This window comes from Larus michahellis, chromosome 6 (genome assembly GCF_964199755.1).
Source record: "Larus michahellis chromosome 6, bLarMic1.1, whole genome shotgun sequence".
NCBI classification, from domain to species: Eukaryota; Metazoa; Chordata; class Aves; order Charadriiformes; family Laridae; genus Larus; species Larus michahellis.
Window position 1 is genome coordinate 31,865,481 of NC_133901.1, and position 20,741 is coordinate 31,886,221.

At 47.8% G+C, this 20,741-nt stretch overlaps 1 protein-coding gene across 6 annotated transcripts in view; it reads left to right on the plus strand.

The window, feature by feature from the left end:
- Positions 1-11,401: 11,401 nt before the first annotated feature.
- The window catches only part of MBNL1 (muscleblind like splicing regulator 1), a 114,225-nt gene continuing 104,885 nt past the window's right edge, over positions 11,402-20,741 (plus strand). For 2 of the 6 annotated variants that reach the window (XM_074592772.1, XM_074592778.1), the window contains exon 1: positions 15,921-16,326. The gene's annotated coding sequence lies outside the window, so the exon portion shown is untranslated. Of the gene's footprint in view, positions 12,392-12,473; positions 12,599-15,910; positions 16,327-20,741 lie in introns of those variants that run through there. The other 4 variants (XM_074592741.1, XM_074592765.1, XM_074592740.1 and 1 more) reach the window with 4 other exon arrangements.

Sequence of the window (20,741 nt, forward strand, 5' to 3'; positions counted from 1 at the left end):
AAATGGTGTCCAGCACGTATAGAGCTCTGACTGCTTGTCATTTAGGGACTTATCACTATGGCGATGTCTTGTAACTTCTAATTACAAGTAATTGGAGAGTAATTTACTGTCTGCAGTGACGCAAATTCCCCTGCATCCTCATGCAGCCCTCTGTAGCTTGCACAGAGCATGTTTTCCAAGAAGAAGATTTTTCATTACCTCCATAAGAATACTTAGTGTGAGATTCTGCAATTCAAGTCTTTACCATAATGGCTGTATCTACAGCAGACAAACCAAAGCTCTGCCAGCTGTGCTGCCCCTGCCATTGTCAAAGAGCACAGAGCCGCCTTCTTAAATATCAAGTTTTCTAGTAGTTTTAATAAAGATTTGGGGATTGACAAGCCATGTATATAGAATCATAGAATGGTTTGAGTTAGAAGGGACCTTGAAGACCACCTAGTTCCACCCCCCTGCCCTGGGCAGGGACACCTCCCACCAGACCAGGTTGCTCAAAGCCCCATCCAGCCTGGCCCTGAACCCCTCCAGGGATGGAGCAGCCACAGCTTCTCCGGGCAACCTGGGCCAGGGGCTCACCACCCTCACAGTCAAGAATTTCTTCCTAATGTCTAATCTAAATATCACTCAAGCAAAATGTTCTTTGATTTAGAGCACTTCTTTCATTCAGAATATTTAAGACTATTATTCATCTTAATGTATTCCCAACCATTATTAATAAAAAAAATAATCGAATATTTTATATCATAGATGTCAAGCTCGGTATGTAAATGGGGTTGGCCAGGGCATGTGGGTGCTCATGATCACTGCTTGGCACAGTGCCTGTTCACCTGGAGGTGGGAGTGACTTATAAATACTTAAAGGATGGGTGTCAGGAGGATGTTGATGATGCCCGGCAACAGGACAAGAGGTAACAGGCACAAACTTGAACATAGGAAGTTCCACCTAAACAGGAGGAGGAACTTCTTTACACTGAGGGTGGCAGAGCCCTGGCACAGGCTGCCCAGAGAGGTGGTGGAGTCTCTGTCTCTGGAGACATTCAAAGCCCGCCTGGACGCGTTCCTGTGTGACTTGCTCTGACAGAGGATTGGACTAGATGATCTCCAGGGGTCCCTTCCAACCCCGACCATTCTGTGATTATTATTATTATTATTACTACTACTACTACTGCGGCTGTTGTTGTTGTTTTCCTTTTCTGTTATTGTTCTATTAAACCGTCTGTCTCAACCCATGAGACAGGGGGCAGGGTTTCCCTTTCTCTTTCCCCTCTTTTTCTCCCTCTTCTTCTTGCTTTTCTGTGGTGGCTGTGTGGTCCTGGCTGCTGGCTGGGGTTAAACCACGACCAAATGACACCTCCAGCAGCAGTTACAGGGACTTTGCAGCACTTTGGCAGAGCAGCTGTTGGTGGTTTGCTCCGCGCTGCTCCTGCCCGTCGTGCTGCCACTGCTCGCGCACCCCAGCAGCCTCCGGCCGGCCGGGGCCCGGGCCATGCAGCCGGCCTTAAAAGGAGAGGAACAGCATCTCCCTCTTGGCGCGGGGGCCTGGCATTCTAAAAAGGGGAGTGAAGCGGCCTTTGGCTCTGCCGGAGCTGGCAGAAGGGGTGCGAAACGAAATACCGGTGTACAAAAATGCGTATGTCACCGTCACGAGGCGCCTGGCTGGAGCTGGGGCGCTGCTGCTGCCGGAGCTGTGAAATCCCTTGCTGAAAAGTGTGAAAAATAGCATTCTCTTTATTTGGCTGAAAATATGTGGGGCACAGAAAGTCATGTCTGCTACGCTCATTATAATGTAATTATTTAAGTGTATGTGTAGGCTAACCTGCAATAACTCTCCATGTTCACAATCAAAACGAAACCTGACTTTGGAAAGTAATTTTAATCTTCCTCTAATTTTAATCTTCCTCGTTGGCAGGAGGGGAACTGTGCTCCCTGTCATGGACTTCCCATCTATGTATGTACTGTTAGCGTGACTACACGCAAAAGGCTGTGTATTATTTTGGAGCCATTCTGCTCCTGACAGTGTTAAAGGGAGCCAGCAATATTAAGAGGTCTCAGCATTTCAGCGGTGAATCCAGCCAATGCCACTCTGGCAAGCGAATGTTAATCAGCTGATGTTGCTGTAACAGATGCCGGGGGAAAAATGGGAGTTGTCCTTTAGATTATGATCCTTTAAAAACATCTCCATTCCTGAAATTGCTGTATAAAGGAAGAGTTACCGTGTACTTCCACTTGTGCAACTTGGCAGTTTTGCAGCAAAATACTTTGAAAATGCCATTGCTTTGGATTGCAGATATATAAAACCCTTTTGCGAACCAAAGGAAATACTTTGATAAAATGCCAAAATGCCAGAGCTTTCACACAGATCAGAGTTTATTGCTTCTGTTAGCACAGCAGCATACACGCTTTCAGTTAAATATTAAAAGCAACTAATAAGTAGCTGGCTACAGTCTTTCTACAAAGAATTTCTTCGTTTCTAAATATGGCTGGCAAACTATTTGATGCCTCTACTCGAGCTGAAGGCCAAAGCATGATTTAATTGCTGGAGCACGCAATGGAATCTTGCTTGTTTCACAAAACACTTAGCAAAGGTCTGTAGGCCTGTCCCTCAGGTGCAATTCTTTATTTGCTCCAGCTGATTGCTATTCTGCTAAATTGCATCACCGAATCTCAGAATGCTGGGGTGGGGGGGTGTTTGAAAGGGATCTTTGTAGATTCTTTAGTGTGGTTCCCCTGCCAAAGTAGGTTGGACAGGATTGTGTCTGGGTGGGTTTTGACTATCTCCAGAGAAGGAGACTCCATCGCTTGGTGCAGGTATGAAATGCAGAGCAAAACCTTCCTAGGTGCTCTGGGAAGGTTTGCTGGTGCTCCCCTTGCAGTGGTGTGCTCACGCAGCAGGGCATGGGGAGGGGGATGGCTGGTTTTCCAGCATGCTCTGGGGGGATGCGGGAGGTGGGTACACCTTGCCTGCTGGGACAGCTATTGATGGGGAGGCGCAGGCAGGGTGCGGGCAGGGCGCTGCCGGCTGCCTGCGGGGCTGAGGCTGCCCCACGTTGTCTCTCCAGCCGGCCACACAGCCCCGACAGCCAGGGTCTCTGCTGTGGGCCCAAAGCAGGCAAGAGAAAGGGAAACTTTTTTTTTTTTAATTTTTTTTCTTTCTGAATTTCTGCATTATTGCCTACTGTGGGTTTTCAGAACGGTTCATGTCCAGGATTTGAATTCCTGCATGATCTCTGCTTAATTCAGTCTCCTTCATTTCAAACTAACAAGCTGGAGTCATTTAAAGTGCAACGCTTTGGACAAATAAGAAGTTGAAGCTGCTGCATTGTTATAATATTTTGGCATAAATAGTATTTTTCCTGGGGGAAAATAGGTGAAAGAGCTCTGGTGGGGGGGCGGGGTGTGGGCAGAATATTGTCTGTGCTCAGTCTCAGCATGTGTCCCTGGGGGCAGGGTAGTCAGCAGAGCATCAGGGCGATCCCCAAATTAACCCCTGTGGTTGACCAGGCTCATGGCAAAGGTGCATGGCGCAGGGGCTGGAGAGAGCTGAACGCTCTGAGGGAGAAGGGCAAACCTCACTTACCATGTCTGTTCCGCAGCTCGCTCACAGAGGAGATTTGTTACCAGTAGTAGTTCCCAAATCCTATTTTATTTTATCTTTTACTAAAGTGGCTACAGGACATTTTCTGCTGTTACAGTAAATGCCGTTGTGTGCTCCTAGTATATGAACTGGGCACTTGGGCTCTTTGGAGGGAGTGAAATAAGGTCAAAGGAAATGTTTACATGATAAAATATCAGGTTTTTATCGTTAGGTGAAAGGCCACTTGTGCAAGTCCTATGGACATTTAACTGTGAAATAGCATACATGTCTATTTGTATTTAGGTAGAAAAGAAAGAGTACTGGGTTTTGGCCTGTGAAGGAAAATTCAGAATACCGGAGGGATGAGTTTGGCATATAGAAATGACGGTTGGTCAGGGGTAAGTAAAGAGATATTTGTGATATCTGCTGGGCTTTTTCATTAGACAGACAAGAGCTGTTCAGTGGCTGTCAAAAGTGTTGTTTATACTAAGGCTTGGGAAACTATGTCTTGTCTGGCAATAAAGGGTCATAAAATGTAAAGAGTTAGATTAATGGACATCTATATTTAAAAACTCAACACTTAGTTGTTTTCTTTTTGAAGATACTTATTTTGTAGATGAAGGTATCAGAGTTGCTTCTACTTCTGGTTGGCTTCCAATGCCAAGTATTTCTAATTCCAGTAAACATTTTAAAACTGTTACAGATTTGATACCGGTTTGAAAACAGTGTTATTTATGCTGATCTAATTTACTTTGGGGGGACTGTCATAGACTGTTTTGTTAAGAATTGGGATTTAAAACTCGATAGAATTCAAGTGTTTTTAGAGAGGGTAAATGAAAATGTCTGTTCGTGAAGTTTGCCAAAGCCTGTTGTAAGCGGTGGAAATCCTCTAACTTAATGCTGGCGTGATGCTTGGCTTCAAAGGGCTCTCACTGCCTGCAGGGTGTCCTCTGTCCAGAGGAGGAGGTTGGTAGCATCAGACTAGGGTACCCGTGGCTGGGTCAGGCTGTGACCGGCCTGGTGGCTTCTCTGCCCGCTGCAGCCCGGGACACCAGCCTGAGCTACTGCCTGCACGGGGCTGGTGTGCCAGATGTGGATGAATCCATCCATACGGGATTAGGAGAATAAGGAAAGCTCTTACGCACATAGCACGCTAATGACCCTCTGCTTTACTATTGTATTTAATTAGAAACCAGTGTAGCATGCACATAACCCCTCACAAAATAAGCTGCTCAATACTGAAGAAGCACAAGGGGAGAACCCATGTGAAACTTCTGGCTGGATGACGTGTTTCTCAATTTGTTAAGGATTAGAGACTTTTGAAAACATTAGCTGTGGTTTTGGTCGTTTCCAGAAACCTTACTGCAGGGGGTTGTGTCTACCACCTTGGAGGAGAAAAATAATTTCCTTCTGCAGTAAATTCAGTTCTAGTCTCCCTGCTGAAGAAAGGGAAGAAATAAGAGAAGCCAGAGAGAGAGTGAGCTTCTTGATGGAAGTTACAACCTGGTGGGTTTATGGTGAAGTTGCCTTTATAGACTGATAGACTATTTGATAATGTGCCTTATAAAGTGGTATCAAAGAGACAATTCTGTGTGGAATTATAGAAACAATGAAGGATTATTAAAGAAGGTCAATAATAAATATTCCTTTGCTATGATGTCAAAGGGGTGAGGTGAAGTCAAATCACCTTTAATATCATTAAGGATGTGGAAGGGAAAGACAATTATGCTATCAGATGACACAGCGCGGTAGGGACCACAAACCTAAGGCCGGGCTGTGAGTTGGGCGGGGGGAAGCGACACGGACAGAAGGGGCAGCAAACTAAAACCTGCTGTGAGAACCCCCAGCTGTGCCCGCTGGCGACTAGCTGTGACCATGACTGTGCCTTGCAAAAGAGAAACCTGGCACGAGTGGTGTCAGGGTAAGCAGCAGGTTAGATACCCATGTGTAGCACAGCACAGCCGCCGAGGAAGCTAGGGTAGTTCTGGCTCTCCTGGGAAGGGAAAGCCTTCCTCTGGGAAGCTGCTGCACGGCGCCCAGGACCAGCCGTCAGTAATAGGCACTGCGATACCAGCAAACTTCAGAATTTGGGGGGAGCCTTGCCCAGAAGATAAGCGAGAGAGAGAAACGAGGAGCGCTTCCAGGAGTTAATATTTAATTTGGCTGAGTCGGTACGGGCAGGAATGTGATATTGCTCTGAAAGAACAGGGAGGGTATGGAAAGCAGGGAGGGAGGGGAGTTATGCTGGCACTTTGCCAGGCAGTGGGATGATAACAGGTAGAATTGAAAAAGAAAATTAAATAAAGCCCTAGACCTGAAAATCTGCAGAAAAGATCCATGGTGGTGTATTGCCCTGTGGAAGGATCGCCCGGAAAAAAGGAGGGTGACGCCATTGGCAGGGACCTGCTGACATAAGGCTGCGACAGAGCTCCAGAAAATGTGTCGGGAAGCGACAGCGCGTGCTTCCTTTTAGCAAATGGAGATAAACTTTTTCTCATTCCTAAAATTCTATGACTCTGCTATATTGGGCATCTGCGTTTGTCTCGTGTGAACAAGGCTTAAATCACTGCATTGGCAAGAAGTCCGTCCTTTGAGAGGTCGGCATTGGCAGAATTGTTGCAGTAACAAACTCGTATTCCTCAGGAGATAATAAACACTTCAGCGTGGTGATCCACTTCTTGAAGTCCTTGGGATTTAGGAGAAATGAAACTAGTTGTGAATCTTAGGGGGAAAATAGCATTTTGAAGGCCTGTAGCATACTGAGACCGAATATCTTCATTATTCCTCAAACCAGGACACCATGGCATGGAAAGAGATTTTTAAAAGTAATGTCAAACAGCAAAGCTGTTAGTGACAATTAACTGTGTCATAGGTCTTATGCCAGCATTTGATACTGAAGAAAAGAAAAGGTGGTTCACTAAACAGAAGGTCAGGGTGGGAGATGAACTGGTAACCTTACCAGTCCAGTAATTTAGCATTAATGGAGCACCGTATACTGCTCCTGATTTGAAATGAGAATACTTCTGGTTCCAGATTCACAAAATCAAGTTAATTAGAAGGTGAAATAAATATATTTGCCTGTATTAAGAATGAAATGCATGGGAGCACAGCTGGCTTGCCTATCTTCGATGCCATGCTTATGCTGGCACGTGCCCAAGGAGCAAAGTAGTCTTGAGTATAAACAGATTGTAAGAAATCGACTGTTTGGAGGATTTGTCAGCCTGCTCTGCAAGCACTCGCTGGCTCACATTTTAAAACTATCTATTATTTTATGCCTGGATGCATTTAGTAAAAAAAAAAAAAAAAAATAAAACAAAAACAAACCCAAAACGAGCAGAAGGGCCTTTAATGGCTATCAACATTGTTTGGGATTTAACTTCAGAAGGGAAAAAACATGAAACACAGAAGCCAAATAAGTATCAGTCATTTTACCTGGTGTACTTCGCTTTTATATACTGCCCATCTTCCATATTCTGGGATTCTGTGTTTTACTTCCTTGAGCCAGCGTCTTCCCCCCCCCCCTCCTCCTTGTGGTTGGACTCAATGATCTTAAAGGTCTTCTCCAACCTAAATTATTCTATATCAGATGGAGCTCGGGGAAATGGAGGTGCTCTCGCTGCTGCCCATTGACAGCAGAGCCGATGTGCCCATGGTGTGACTCATGGCCAGCGCACATCTGCGCTTGAGTTACCCAGTTTCTCATGGAAAATAGGAAATTTGCCTGAACAGCACAAGAAGGTACAAGAGGGTCTTTCTCAGCCCCAGTTTATTACTATAAATTACATTGGGTTTTAATATAAAACTATTAGGATCCTGCTACTGGTTCCCATATCAGGGAAGAGACCTTTGTTCCCATCCCAAATCTGTTCGACACGCTTTACAGCAGGAAGGCAGAGCTGTTACCTCAAAACACTGGGATGAAAATCAGGAGAGAGGATACTTTATCTCCTAACTAGGGAGAAAAGAGATTGTCCATATATTTCCCACGTTTCCTCCGATTCAGATAACCCTTTACAAATTAATCAAAGCGTCCTCATTCTTTTCAAACAAAATAAAATGCTCCTGCCTCTGAAAACTTTTGAGATCATTATTTTTTAAAATAGAGCTAAAGACCTGACCAAAACTCAGAAAAATGAAGAAAAGGACAGGGTCAGGTGTCTGGCCAGACAAATGTCAGCTTTAATAAGAAAGTGTTAAAGCATATGCAGAGCAGAAAACCCTTCAACACAGATAAAGAAAACAGCATCTCAGGATTAGTTGTTCTGTTCTGATGGAAATGGCCTGGATTTCACCTTTTTCACTGGACAAACAGTAGATTTCAGGAAGTTCCAAATGGATTTTTTTTCTCCGTTTTATATTTTACTAGATCAGCACTTGAACATGTAGCCTCAGCTTAATATATTAGCTTCCTTCCCGCCCCGTTGTCATTCATCACCATTCCTATCCCACAGGTGAAATCCCCAGATTTAATGGCATGGCTTTTGTGCGCAGCGCGGTGTCAGGGCTCCTCTCCTTCCCTCGCTATTCCGTGCCATCAGTGCACGTGCTTTCCATGTGCCTTTGGTTGCTCCTTATCTGAGCAGATAAAGCATGGGTGACTATTTCATCCTTTATGTGGGCGAGCAATTTTTTGCAATATTTAAAGGTAGTTTTTCCTTTCACCTGCCTGATAGCTTCAGCAGGCTGGGATGTCCCCAGACTGGTCTGGATGACCCCACAGCTCTGCACCGTCAGCGGCATCATCCCTCATTTTGTGTTTGAGGTGCCAGGACTGGGTTTGGCCGTAGGGAAAGAGGTGCTGGGAAGTGCTGGGACTCCCCTGGAGTGAGAGGCCAAGGGTCTGAGGAGCCGCCAGTGCCAGATCCAGGCAGGCACTGAGCCCATCCCGCCGGAGCAGGGCAGCTCCCAGTGCTGGGATGGTGTACCTGCTCCAGAGGGGCTTTCTGGGCCTTGGTAAGGGCTCCCGCCTTGGTAAAAAAATCTAGAACAGAAATCGAACCCGGCGTCGGCGCTCCACAACAAATCCTGGGTGGGGATGAGCAATTTTGACTTCTGTCATCACTAAAATTTGGAGATAACACAGGTTCCCACTTGGATTTCCAGCAACATCCAGGTCTGCCCCATGCCCTTTGGAAGTGAAGCATTTAACTGTCTCCTGAATTCTTAGTGATTGCTGTATAAAAATCTTATTAGAAATCTCATTTTTACAGTACAAAGTATTTTAATCATGATCCTATTTTCTTTTTCTAGAAATAGACTAATTTGGGCGTTTTGCCGTTCCCAGGTGTACTCCAAAGTTTGTTCCCTTTGGCAAAAGGTTATTAAGGCTTTACCAGCTCATCAAAAGCACAGACACCGAGTGTCAGAAAATGCAAGGGGTCTCCAGGGCAATGGAAACGCTAATTTTTAAAAGGTTTTGGCGTGTCATAGCCCCATAGAGGGATTCCCCATCGTTGGATGCTTTTAAGATTCAGCTGGGCAGGGTGCTGGGCCACCTTGTCTAGACCATGCTTTTGCCAAGAAGGGTTGGACCACAAGATCCTTGAGGTCCCTTCCAACCTGGGATTCTGGGGTTCTTTGTTCCTCTGCTAACAGTGTGAAACGAGAAAGGAAGGAACGAAAATGCAGATTAGCCTCCTGCAATTAACAAACAGTAACGCGTACAAAACTGGAATGAAGTTTGTTTTCAAAGGACATGAGCACAAATACAGCTCGTACTATAGAGTCAGGTTCAGCGCATAAACATTTTCGTACTGTGCAATCCTGATGCTTCTAACTATGGATGATATTGGTGATGGAAATGCCACTTGGTGAGATGTACGCTGGTGGGGCTGTATACCAGAATATTGACAAGAGAAAGAGAGGGAACTCTGTATATTTTGTTTCTGCTCAGCCCCACATGTGCTGTTGCTGAAGCAGAAGTAGAGTGGATGCCCAGCTTGTTTATCACAGAGCAAACCAGCTTGGGAAGGTGTTGGCCAGTTTTATAAATTCCCTCATAGGAGAGCACTGATATTTTTAGGGGGTTATATACATTGCGGTGTGCCTTCCTGGCTCCTTTTAGCCAAGAAATTTGCAGAGCTTTCCCTGAAGTCGGGAGGTTTACAAATGAGGCTTGTGACAGCAGTGGCTGGTGGGACGTTGTGTGATCCCAGGAACAAAGTGGCCACAGGCCAGTACCAGGCTATAGCGCACCTGCATGGGTTTGCTGCGCAAATCAGCATTTCTGATGATTTTCTGTGGGCTTTACAAAGATTTTTTTTTTTTTTTTTTTTTCTCCTGTGTTAGTGGGACTTCCATGCGGATCTACCTGGGGCTCTCAGGAACTGGCTGCATCCCTGATGACTTTAGCACAGTTTTCCCCGGAGAACTATCTCGTTTTAGCTCTTGTTCCTTCTTGGCTACGCTGTTCCCTTTCAGGTCCTGTTCTGTTGAATCGTGTGTGTCCTAACTGGGAAATCCCATGTATGCGAGTGATATGTGACTGTACGTGCCCGTTATATCCTTCATAACCCATGAATTCCTTGAAGCACATAGATGGTATTTCTTACATTTCTGGTTCTTGTTCAAATGTTGGGTGTTTGTTTTTTTTTTAAAAAGAGAATAGGTATTAATGAGAGCTATTTTGCCCCAAAAAGCAGAAATTCTCTGTAAAAAATTACTGATTATAAACTTGGAGCCTTTCAGCATTTCAGCATTATGGAGTATATTTGGGTTTGGAAGAACAGTTTGCTTTATGAATTTTTCATCTCTTCTGCAGCCACTATGATTTGCATAATTATGAAATCATATTATTGACTCAAAAAATGAAGTCATGCAGGGCTGTTTACAAGCCATGAGCGGTCGCACACCCTGGTTTTGCCAGCAGTCACCACAACGGCTGCTGAACTGGGCGTTTGTTGGGGTCTTTGCCTCCGCAGGCAGCAGTGGGTGCTGATGCTGGGCCTGGCTCGCCGGGGGGGCCACAAGCATCACAGCCCCCCTGCTCCCGCTGCCCGCACCGAGGGGCTCGGCGGAGCCGCCCTTCCTGAACCAGGCACGCATTTCAGGCTTTGACCCGAGACCTGCTGGGCTCCCAGCTTCCTGGTAAATCCTCAGGTCATGTTTGCCTGCCTTTCCAACGCACAGATTCTCTTTTGCAGTGGCATCCCAAATAGAATTAAAAATACAATAATGGTCTGTAAGAATGAACAATACCAGAACGCCCCCAAGAATTGTAATGCGTGTTCAGCCCTGTAATGGCAGGGTCAGTTTATGGCCCTCGGCGGGGGGGTGAAGTGCTCCCCAGAAGGGTTGCTGCAGGAGGGAAGGCGCCAAAGCTCGCCCAGGGATTGTCACCCCCATGGCCCCCCGGTCCTGCACAGCCCGCAGCACCGCACGCTCCTCTCCTCTGAGGCCTTTCGAGTGGCTGCCGTGCCACGCAAGAGGTTCTTTCAGAGCTTTGTCACAAGAACTGTGAATCGATCATCTCAGCACACTTGCATTTTCAAACCAAAAGCCCAGATCATGTCAAGCCCCTGGAGCGCAGGCGGCAGGCGCGGTGACGCAGCGGTGGCCTTGCTGCTGGTGCCGCCGCACAAGCCCTGGGTGCAGACATCTGCCCTGGGGATGGCACGCGTGGTCCCAGCACAGCCTCGGGAACAGGCTGGTTCACAGTCCTCACTGAAGACCCTTCCTCCACAGGGTTAGCGTTGCTAACGACGTTTGCAGGGAAAGAAAGTATTTTGCTCGGCTCCTCTGCTTTTGTGTACTGTTTTGCTCTCTGGCATCGCCTTCCCGTGTTTGCGATATCGGCATCTCCACAGCAACAAGTCACACGCAGGGCTGTGACTTCACCCGGGGAACACGCAGGAAGCGTCGGGGAGCTGTCAAACAGCAAAGATGTTGTTCCAGCGCAGATGCAGGAGGCAGACGGAGACACCGCGCTTGGTCTCTGCTGTCGTCCTCCTGGTGAGCCCCCAGCGGGGATGATTTAGGCTCAAGAGAGAAGAAAGCCCTTCTGAAGGAATTAATTGTTTTAATATCTGTGGAATAAGGCCTGAGAGAGACCTCAGGCTTAGGACAATTCTTTAGGAGTAATAATAAAAGAAAAAAAAAAAGGAAAAAAGCTAGGTAGAAAGCATTGTCATCCGACATACCACCATAAATCTCCCCGAGCACTCTGGTGTTGACGACCCTTCAGCTCGGTGCGAAAGAAACACAGCAAAGCAAACGACAGCCTGAGCAAAAACGTGTCAACAAGTTCATCTTTAATCAGTAACTAACGAACAGTTTTACTCATTCATCACAGCGTGAAGACTTCCCCAGCTGCATACCTGACACCGCAGGGAAAGCGTGCTGGCTCTGCTCTGAACATTTTACAAGCCCGTGCATTAATATCCTATTAAAGTGAATTACCCAAGGAGCGAAGAAAGGGGGATGTTTGCTAACATGCTATGCCCAACAGTGCAAGAACTGTACAACAAATGACAAAAACCTCTCTGCCATTTTAGCTGTGATTTTCAGACCAGAGCAGGACCCCTCTCCGGGGATGCCGCCGTTCTGACGCAGACCTCGAGGGTGTGTGGACTCCTGGACGGGCGGCTGGCACACAGGGAAAATTTTATCTGTTGTATCTCTGTGATTGAAATTTCTGGGTACCTTTCACCCTCATCAGAGGTTTTACGCTGACCAGGCTGCTGAACCTCTGAAAAGCCCAGAGAAATGACCCGCGTGCCTCTGCTTTGCCTGGAAAAAGGCTTCTGGATGGGAAAAGTGGAGCTCCCTCGCGCACGGTATCCACACCCTTGCACAAATGCACCAAATTCTACACTAGGAACAGGTATTTCTTAGAAGAGTGTTGTAAAATCAAATCAGCTTATCATTTGCATTCTGCGACTTATGCGTATTTTGTTATTTATTAGGAATTGAAATCAAGCCTCAAGATTTGGATCTCTGCGATGTCCTGGATCTGGCTTTACATTTGAACTCCCTCTTTGGGGAAGATTGATGGTTACCAAAAGGAGAGAATCACGCTTTGCTGGAAAAGGTAACTCTGTTTTTCCTGCTCTGTTTACTATGTTAATTACATCAGTTGATTAAACTAATGATGCAAACCCCAGCAGGGAAAGATTTTTATCCTTGGAACAGACAAAAATAAACTTTTCTCCTGTGCCTCGCAGGGCGTGTAGTTAACACCGAATGTGCTCTTACGCTACGTGGTCCTGGTAGAGTTGGGGTGACTGGGGTACTTTTGAAGAGAGAAGAAAAGCATGATTTTAAATTAGATTGAAAAGCCTTACATTGCTGAAAAATCACATAAAATCATTCCGGTGCACCAGGCCACTGTCAGCTCTTTCAGTTGCTTCCCTGTGGCTGGTGGCTCAAGACCAATTATTGAGCAATAATATTTATGAGACTTTCATCTTGTGAGAAGCACTTAGCTGGTAAATATATGTACTGAGATGGCACACGCTGCCTTCCAGCGTTGGCCACAAAATCTCCCCGGTGCTACCCTGTGTGGGACAGACAGTGTTTCTCCCCCTCCTCCTTGGCTGCGCCTCCCCGCTCCCTGCCGCCTCCGGCCAGCCCTGTTCCTGCAGTCGTGGTCAGCGACTCGCATGTTTTACACCCGTAACTTTGAAAAATAAAATATGACCTATGCAGTGTAAACTTCCTTCATCTTTTTCATCGTAAAACCTAGGAACGCATGTGAAGCTTGTGGGCTTGGGCTTCATCCCCCACCTCAAACGAGCAGTAGCTGTATAAATAAGTCATTTAAAAATTCACTGCTTAGTGCATGTCTGTAGCATGAATTCCATTAAATAGTTAATGTATTTTAATGTACTATATATTAAAGAGCAATTAACACTTAAAGATTAAATATGTTCCCCACCGCAGCTGCTGTGGGTTAAGGACTCGCAGGTGGACAGTCAGGGTAGCAGCGTCTGATCTCATTCAACCCTGTGCCTCAGCTGAAACAATCCTGGCCCCGTTTAACAGTGCCCATAGCAGGGGTTCTGCCAAGCAAGTCAATTCACTTTCGAACAGAAGGAGAGCCTGTCTGTACTGTCTGTACGGGCAGGTGTCCCTGCCCTGCTCTGCCATGCTGGGAGGAGGAGAGGGACAGCAGCTCGGAGTGGCATGGTGGGACATCGCTCCTGAAACACGCCATTGAACCACAGCTGCCCCGCAAAATGCTCTTCGTGAGTCATTAAAAATATTTCCTAGACTTGTCCTTGTGAAGGTGTATTTCATTAATAGCTGTTGTTTGGGCTTTTAACACGGAAAAAGCCTCGTTTATAAATCATCTCCTAATTTCCAGGTATAAAGGTGAAACGTGGTATCATACAAGATGCGAAAGTATCAAACGTGGAGCATCCTACTCCCTAAAAAAACAGCTTTTGCTGCTTCAACCTGTAGGAATTAGTAAAGTCCCTCTGCCTGCAAAACAAATGTAAACATAGTGCAGCAAATATACTGTGCTAAGCACTCTACCTATTTCTGTTCTTTCCTGGCAACAGATCCTGGAGAGATGCTCTCTGCGATGCTCTGCTCTTTGAAAGAGTCAAGCCAACAGCAAAAGCTTAAAACCCTCCAGACCAGGGGGACCTCAGGGGCCACTGCTGAGGGAGAGGCGTGAGGGCCAGTGCTGCTCCTGCAGCAAGAAGCCTTCCCCGCTGTCGCTCCCCCTCCAGCCCACCCACCGCACAGAAGTTTGGCAGCGGTTACAGAAGGGAGCCCTGGTGCCGGTGCAACTTCTCCTTTCCTCCTGCCCCCACCAGGGGCCCAGCACTGGTCCTGCCTGTCCCTGCCAGCTTTGATGATCAGGGGGCTGGAGCCCCTCTGCTGCGAGGACAGGGATGAGTTGGGATTGTTCAGCCTGAAGAGAAGGCTCTGGGGAGACCTTATAGCAGCTTTCCAGTATCTGAAGGTAGCCTACAAGAAAGCTGGATGGGGACATTTTACAAGGGCATGTAGTGATAGGAGAAGGGGTAATGGCTTCAAACTGGACGAGGGTAGATTTAGATTAACCAGCTGGAAGAAATTTTTCACTCTGAGGGTGGTGAGACCCTGTCCCAGGTTGCCCAGAGAAGCTGTGGCTGCCCCATCCCTGGAGGTGTTCAAGGCCAGGCTGGATGGGGCTTTGAGCAGCTTGGTCTGGTGGGAGGTGTCCCTGCCCAGGGCAGGGGGTTGGAACTAGATGATCTTCAAAGTCCCTTTCAACCTAAACCTGTCTATGATTCCCACCCCACCTCTGGCTTCAGCAATGCCAATATAAATGACCAGGGCTGAAAAAACACCGTTTGGCTAAAGGGCAGCTCTTGCAGCGACCTCAGTGAGGAAGCCGTGCAAAACTGGACACCTTGCCTGGTCCATGGTGCAGCCACCTTTGCTGCTGGTACTGCACAGTGCTGCAGCCGAGCAGCGGGGCTGGCTGGGGCTGTGCACTGCTCTGCCAGCTCTGGGTTAGCTGGTACGTGCCACGAGATGGGATGAGTAACTCTTGTGAAGCCTTCTGTTAGCTGATGTAACATCCTGTATGGTGAGGTGGTGAACCTCTGTGCCTTGACACCAGCTTTCTGCCAACACGACAGTAGCAGAGGGAGGCACTGGTAGAGGAGTGGAGGGGAATAACAAGAAATCCTGTTGATAATTACTGCTAGTGTTGACTGCAGCATCCCTTTGCAGTGGTTTCCAGGCCGATTTACCTGCAGGTTGCAACTCCAGCACGCCCTGGGGGGCAGTTGAGGGAAGCAGCTCCAGAGAACCAGGCTGCTTTGCAAGCTGAGGTGTTGTGCACCGTGCCCTGTGCCAGCACAGCCTCCCGCACTGGTGGGGAAGGCGGCTCAGGCGAGCAGAGAGGAAGCCAGACAAGGTTTCCGCTGCAGCGGGGCCGGTGCTGCTGCTCCCTGGCTGCCACCCACGCACCCACCACGGCCCGATGGCTCCTGCCGAGGTGCTGCCCTGGGCTGGGACCTGCTCTGTGGTTTTATGGAGGCTGGCAGTGACTGGTGACTCTGGGGGACATTGCGTTTCGCTCCCTGGGTCAAGCAAGGGACGTTTCTAGCAAGGTCCACAGAGTGTTGCAAGCTCTCACTCCACAGGGCTTTGGGGTGCAAGGGCTGTGAAAGCCCAGAGATGGTGGCGGCCGCAGAAGAAATGACAAAAATGAGTCTAAATGTCCCCGGCCGGGCTGCCGTTATCTGCGGCTCGCAGCAGGAAGGGAGCCCCGTGGGCACCGCCCCAACCATCGCCCCCATTCCAGGGCCGGCGGGCAATGGCCTGGCCAGTGGCCCCAGCCCGTCCCCCTGCCAGATGCTGAGGGGCAGATTAACGGGGCGCAGACAAGACGTCTTCCACCAACTTGTTTCAAACCGTGCATTTGTGCCCGAGACGTGAGCCTCCCCGGCAGCGCGCCACGCTGCAACTGGAGATGTGGCCGCAATGCAAAAGCACTTCCTCTTGCGTCTCTTTTTTTATTAGCTGAAAGTAATTTTTGCTTCTTTAAGAAAATATATATGCAAACCACAGCCCGTCGCCATGGTTACTGCTGTATGCTACTGCGAATAGCTTATTTCACATCCTTAGACCTATAGGGTTTGGAAAGCGTAATTCTTTTGGCCTTTCACCGTTTCCCCTCTCGCTAGGCCACCATCCTGCTGTTGCAAGAAAAGCATGTTGTAATTAGCCCCGCGCGCTGCCGGAGGAGGCGGTGGCCGCGCTGCCAGAGCGCTGCAGCACGCTGCGACGCACCCCACACACCAGGGCCCCCAGGTAAGAATTGCCCTTTTTACCCCACTTTGTGTCCCTCGCTGGCCATGCAAACTCGCAGCAGAATAGTGTGCGGTCGTTTTAGTGGGTCACGGTAAGTTGTTCAGAAAGGTTTATTATGTCTGCGTTTCATTGCGCGTACTGTGGCATGTAGGTCTTGCTGTTTGAGAGAAGTTAGGGAAGATTTAAATAATATGTTGAAGAAATGAGCACTAAATGTAAGGTTTTGTTGTGCAAAGTTTAAGTAACAAAACTCCGCAGTTCTGAAGAGTATTAAACGTAGCCGTCAGATTCCAAAGCAGACCCTTCCTGGTCTTTGCTGGGGGCACAGCAGGACCCCTGTGGCATGTAGCTCCTCCGGGACCCTGAGCAAGCACCGACCTGCACCCGGGAATACGTGGGACAAACCTGGCGCGGGTCCATCATTCTCTCGTCTTCTGGTTTTACTCTCATTTTGTCAATTAATCTCCCGTGGTGCTTGCTGCACTGGAAAAGCTGAGAGAAAGGTTTTCACGTGCTTCCAAGAGCCCCCAGGTCGGTGTAACGGTTGGTTCCGTGCTGTTGGCAGAGGGCGGCAGGGCGGGATGCTCATGTGCGGCACCCCCGCCATGGTTGTGCTGCAATTCGGGGGTGTTTCCTCAGCTCCCCCTGCGCCGGGGTCCCCTCTAGCCCTGGGCGAGGCGGGTGGGTGCCTGTCCCCGGAGCATCGCTCCCTGGCTCCGCTCCGGCTCCCTGAGGGTCGTCAGTAAAACCTACGCGAAATTAAAATGGTATTAATCCCCTGAGAGCGAGCCCTCGGCTTCCTGCCGTGGCATACGCTGCTGCCGGCGAATGTCCCACCAGTTTTCTGCGATTAAACACAATGTTGGATCACAGGCAGGGTCCAGCCAGACTGAGCACCACGCTGCTCCCCATGGAGGTTAGAGCAGACCCCGGCGCTGCCGGCTGGGCTCCAGCACTGACGGAGGAGTGATAAAGAAACCATCTTTACTGAGAGCGCAAAGGACACAGCACGCATCATAATTATTCGCTGTGAAATTAGCAGTGTGGTTTTTTTGCTCATTTGTATGCTTGTTGACTAGTAGAGCTTTAAAATATTTTATTGCTTTTAACAAAAATACTGTCACTTGATAGTTGCAGGAGGCTTTAAAATAAAAGGACAGTGCAGTCGGAGGGCCAAGTCTGAAATTTGCACATTACCTTTACTAAAATGCACATGCGGATAATATCATTAACACAGAAAAAAAAAAATTAAATCTTTCAGCACTGTGGTGTGAAAGCGATGGCCTCCATGTTGCCGTGAAGCAGAAGCGGAAGTTCGTTACTGCAGAAGTTGCGCTGTGTTAGGAGAGATGTAACGATTGCTTTCTTTATCAGTAAGACTGAAATTTAATGTCCGACCTTTTCGGGGAACTGGAGTTTCATGAGTGTCGAACAAATAACAGCCTAAGGAAGCCAATAGCTTCTCTAGGATCGTAATTGTGTTTAGTCTGTGTTTGCAGTAACTTGTGTATCTGCCTTTAAAAAAGGCCAGGGAAAAAAAAAAAGAGGAAAGGAAAATTTAGAGTACAAGGTTTATTTTGTGACCATTGTATTCCGGCTATTTGGAATGAAGCCATGAGATATATTTCAAGCTAGACTGATTTGCACCGTGATTTTTATTTACCTGTGTGAGAGGCGGGGGTGCAGCGGCACCCCGTGCCCCTGGCGGGTGGGGGTTCTGCAGTCGGGCTGCAGCCGCCGAGCGCATCGGGGGCAGGCTGCGGAGGACACTGCGGATCCCTTAATGTAGTTATCCTTTAAGCGCTACCTTGCTGTAAATGCTGAAGAGAGCAGCTTTGCTTTCAGGAGCACAGCTGGAAGCGTGGCTGGACGAAGCCCAGGGGTGCTGCGGGCGCAGTGGGACCATGCCGGGCACAGAGCATCCAGGAGGATGGAGGGATCAGCCAGGCGGTTCCCACCCAGCGCCAGCCACACAGCTGGCTGCAGTCCAGGGCCTTTTTCAGCCATTTCTGAATTAAATTACGTTCTTAACTGACTTTCGTTCGTTTGTTTGTTTGTTTTCTTCTTTAGCAAAAGATTCCTGTTTGATTCAGTCTTACGCAAGCAGGAGCTGGGGTCTGAAGGAAAGCGCTGGTGTGAGCTGAGCTCGATGCTGTGGTCCTTGCTGGCTGTGTGTGCACATCAGTTTGCGCACCTCCAGTCACATACGCCTGCTTGCCTATAGGCACCAGGCCTCTATAGGGACCCTGGGGCTGCGTGGGCAGGCAGCAGGCTGCCAGGGTGGCTGCTTTTATGGAGTAATGATTAAAAAAAAAAAAAAAAATGGTTGCTGAGTTGACGAGTTACCTTCTCCTGCCCATATCGAATGTCATAAGAAACCCATCTCTGAGGGAGGGCTAGAAGCCTCTATGAGGCTTCCATAATACAAGTTTCTTCTAGAGACTTAAGTCATCTTTCAGAGTATTTATCACATTTGTAATGGCAAAGAGAAATTTTAAATATATTTTCACTTATGTCCCTAATGCCATGCCTGTTACAGGATGACCTGTCACTCGGAGTTTTCCCTTTAAACTTTTTCCTTCAGATCATTTTGAAGTAGGAACTGAAGCGGGAGGTGCTTTTATTCTGCTTGAGGCATGGTTGTGAGGAGGGTGCCTGCAGCCATCCTCACACACAACACTCAGGACATGTTGGTGTCCCACCACCGTTCTTGTGGGGCTTCTGCCGGCCTGGGCTGCGTCCTCACTGGCCCTGCAGCCTTCTTCACTGGGTTTCTAAGGGACAGGCAGGCAACCATTGCACAAGTTTTGGAGGTCAGACTCTTGCTTCAATTCTGAGAGGGCTGTGTCAGCCCAGCCAAGAGAGTTCCTCTTTTTTTGCTCCAGTTGTAGTAACACCTAGTGACTCTAAAACATAAAATGTCCCCCAAAATACTTTCTCTGTACACAACATGTTTCTCTTTTCCCTTGTCTCCTAATTTATGTCTTTTTGTTTGAATGACATATGAAGCTAAGTGTACAATGACATATTTCTTTATCTTTCTCTGCTGGAAGATGATTAGTCCATTGTCTTGTTTGATAACTCAGATGGTAATTACCCTTATCAGATGATAATCTGGGAGACCCCTGGATCTACGGTTTCCTCTTTACCATGCCCTGCCTGGACATCCTGTTACTGCAGAGCTTGTGCTTGGCCTCTGTGCTCTAGGGTTTAACCTCTGTGAAAGAGAATACATTCATTTTGTAGGATATAGTGAGAAATGACATCACAGATGGACAGGGCATAAGGGAAACTGTCCCTGTGCCTTGTCAAAGACGGGAGGTGTTTGAGGGGGTTCCCAGCAGGAACGCCTGGCAGGGCTGCTGCCTGCGCAGGCAGCAGGTACCGAACCCAGCAGGCAGGTCGCTGCATGCTGTCGTGTCAAAATGGACTTGACGGGGAAAATGAAACTAAATAAACCTCATCTAGCAGCACAACCAAATAACGGCTGCGGAGTGAGGCTCTTTGACATGGAGGTAGAGGGGGCTGGGTAGGGAGCTGCCATTCCAGCTGGGACCATCTCAGTGTCCACACCCACCCTGCTCCCACTGTCAAGACAGGACAAGGAGGCACAGTTTAGACACCAGTTACTTTTTAAAGCAGGTTCTGTGTGTAGAAAAGATCATTTGTGCAGACACCGGCCTACTGAAGTTACTTAAGAGAAATCTGGGCAGCGAGGAGTTTGTACAGAAAACTTTGTGACCGGAACAACTGCTGTGAAGGTGCCCGGCGTACTGATGCAAGTGTATAGAAAGGAAACGGCCCCACGTATTTCTTTGTGATAGAACAGAAACAGGAAGAGCAACAAATGATCCATTATGGTATTCGTTCCCAGAGACTATCAAGGGACGTGCAACCAGTGCTGAAGTTATCTGAGTGGTACATCTGTACCACCACTGCTATATATAATGACAGGCAAAGTCAGGTAAGTCAGGCAAATATAAAAATATGATGGGATACCAATTATCATTAATTTTTTACTGATCTGGATGAAACTTCTTTGAACTGCAAGTGTAAATTCATGGCATATTTTCCTGAGAAAGAAAAAGGAGTATTTCTTTTTGTCTTTTCAGTCTCTGTTTTCTATTAAAAAAAGCTAAAAAAGATAAACAGACAATACTGGAACGCTCTCCCAGTCGGTGAGATGCCTTCTCTTCCCCAGGCACTCAGCACTCCTGAGGCTGCTCCGTCTGGGCAGCTCCTGAGGAGGGATGCTCAAGGCATCTCAGTTTCACTGCCGGTTCAGAAGTGCTGCGCGGTCTGTTGCAGGGTGTGATTAGAGCACACAAGAAGAAAAGTTACTTACATTCATGCCAGGCTGTATAATAGAACAGAAAGCCTTAAGAAGGAAACAGCTGGAGTTCAGATCTTTCAAG